This window comes from Neopelma chrysocephalum, unplaced genomic scaffold, assembly GCF_003984885.1.
Source record: "Neopelma chrysocephalum unplaced genomic scaffold, ASM398488v2 Primary Assembly neopelma1_297, whole genome shotgun sequence".
Classification (NCBI taxonomy): Eukaryota; Metazoa; Chordata; class Aves; order Passeriformes; family Pipridae; genus Neopelma; species Neopelma chrysocephalum.
This window is the reverse complement of record NW_020897959.1, coordinates 1-2,435: the sequence shown is the minus strand read 5'-3', so window position 1 is coordinate 2,435 and position 2,435 is coordinate 1. Positions and strand designations below refer to the sequence as shown.

Below are 2,435 nucleotides of genomic sequence, written 5' to 3'. Positions count from 1 at the left end.
TCATAGGGGGTTGTATGTGCAGAAAATATTAAAAACCGTAGTTCTTCTCATCTTTATATACATTGAAAAATAATATTTATGTAAAAATTGATTTCAAAATACAACCCTGTGTCTATTGTATTATATAATCTTTGAGTATAAGTAATTCTAACTGTAGACTTGTAGCATTTGAAAATGCAAATGTAACTTTTGTATGTATAAATTAAACAACAAAGGGCTTGAAAATGTGAGAATAAAAGATGATGTCCACGTGGGAGCTGTGGGAGGTGGGCCCCGTGTGGAACAGCTGTCTGTGCTGTTCCACAGACACAATGTGCCTGCATTCCCAAGTGCCAGCAGCACCAGCGTCAAAGAGGAGATTCATTTTCCGGGAATGACATCGCTGGCCCTCGGAAGGGGTTTGGGCTGTTTTGGGCAGCATCAGCGTGGTGCTACGTTCTGAACCGGGGCAAACCCCGTCCATCCTGCGGGTGCCGTCCTGGGCCCAGGCCAGAGGGGCTGTGGTTGCCAGCTGCTCCCCGTGTCCGTGCTGAACCAGCATCCCAGGGGCACGACGGGCGCCCACGACACTTCAAAAGGGAGATTCTTCTCTCTGTGGGAGCCGGGATTTCAAGGGGCCAGAGACGTTCCTTTCCAGCCTGGTTCACCTGCCGCCCTCCCCGAGCACGGCGCCTGCGACTGCAAGGATTCCTTTTTGCCCGTCCCCAGCCGGTGCCAGCCCCGCTGGCCGTGCTCCCTGCGGCCCCTTCGTGCAGAGGAGGGAGAGCTGCGGAGATTTATTAACAGTGGGTTTGCTGACAGTGTTTGTCTGCACTCTTTCCCTCCTTTGACTCGCACGGCAGCGTCCGGTTTTTTGATTTCCCCTTCTGTAGCTGTTTGCCTCATAGGCAGGACCTGCCTCATCTGGAAATAAAGATTAAATGTTTTAAGTGGGTTTTTAAAACCAGAGGGTTTGCCAGTGGAGGGTGGGAGTTGCACAGACGGGGGGGAGAAGAAGGAGAGCATCAGGTGTGGGATGAGCTGCACCTTATTGAGCGCCGGGAAAAAGTGGCTGTTGGAAATGGCAGAAGTTCCGAAGGCGGGAGGGGAACGCTGAAAGCAGAGCTGGGAGCGGGCTGTGCCTGAGCCGCGGCCCGGTCAGTGCCAGCTCCGGGGCGGGCCGTGCTCCCGGGGCTGCCCGAGCGCGGACACGGGGACAGACGGGCGGCTGCGCTCCCGCTCCTCGACCGCGGGGCTCGGCCCCTCCTGCCCGCCGATCGCCGGGGCACCGGGACCGACGGACCCTGCCCGGGGCACCGGGACCGACGGACCGATCCCGCCCGGGGCAGCGGGACCGACGGACCCTGCCCGGGGAGCGACGTGTCCGCCAGGCGGCGCCGCGGAGCCTCGGGGTCGGGGCCGGCCCAGGTGTGAGGGGCAGGGCGCGTGCGCGGGGCACAGGTGCGCGAGGCCGCAGAGCGCGTGCGCAGAGCACAGGTACGCGAGACCGCAAGACGCGTGCGCGGAGCACAGGTGCGCGAGGCCGCAGAGCGCGTGCGCAGAGCAAAGGTGCGTGAGGCCGCAGCGCGCGTGCGCGGGGCACAGGTCCGTGAGGCCTCAGAGCCTGAGGAGGGGCTGAACTGCATTGCAACATCCAGCACTGCTGCAGATTGCCTTGGGCCCAGTTCTTTGACAGCAAATGCCAAAGTATTTGGAAATTCCTGGAAAAAGAAAAGGTTTGTTTAAATGTTGCTGAAGGTGACAGATAATGCAACATGTCCCATGCACCCGAGAGCCAGATTCCTGCCTTGGACATATGGAGATATAACCACAAGCAAACCCATGGAACTTTACAGTTCAGTCTAACTTTGAAGCTGGTGCTGCTCAGGGCAGAGGGCCAAGTCCTGTGACACCCTGAGCTGCACCTGAGCCATGGGACAGGGCACGGTGTGGGGGCTCGGATGCACACGAGGATAAGCAACTTCAGTCAGTTCTTGTGTTTGCAAGCAAAAAACTGCTTTAAATCCTCGTCTCAGAACTTGAAGAGACTTTAGTGGCCTGAATTCTGTCTGTCCCCAGTGCCTGGGGCTGAGGGCAGCACTGCTGGGGGACCCTCATGGTCCATGTGGTCCATGCCCAGGGCTGAGGGTGGCACTGCTGAGGGACCCCTGTCCTTGTCCCTGACACCACCCTGGGCAGCAGCTCCTGAAATGCCCATTCTGGGGGCACTGGCCAGCTCCTGAAATGCCCATTCTGGGGGCACTGCCAGCTCCTCCTGGCACAGGGATTCGAGTGGGCTCTCACACACACACTGGCCTTGCTCTTTTGAGAAAAGCTCCTGACTTCAAAACCAGTTTGGCCCCTTAAAAAATCATGGAGACAATGCTTTTATAATGGTTTTCTAACACCGTGCTGACTTTAGGCCCTGTGGTGCTCAGGCCGGCTGTAGGGAGGTC

The 2,435-nt window shown here is 57.6% G+C and overlaps 1 long non-coding RNA gene across 1 annotated transcript; it reads left to right on the top strand.

Moving 5' to 3' along the window:
• The first annotated feature begins 272 nt into the window (after positions 1 to 272).
• LOC113978180 lies at positions 273 to 929 on the top strand. Its single transcript, XR_003537504.1, has 2 exons — positions 273 to 428; positions 686 to 929. It is a non-coding gene; the product is annotated as an uncharacterized LOC113978180 (long non-coding RNA).
• The last annotated feature ends 1,506 nt before the right edge of the window (positions 930 to 2,435 follow it).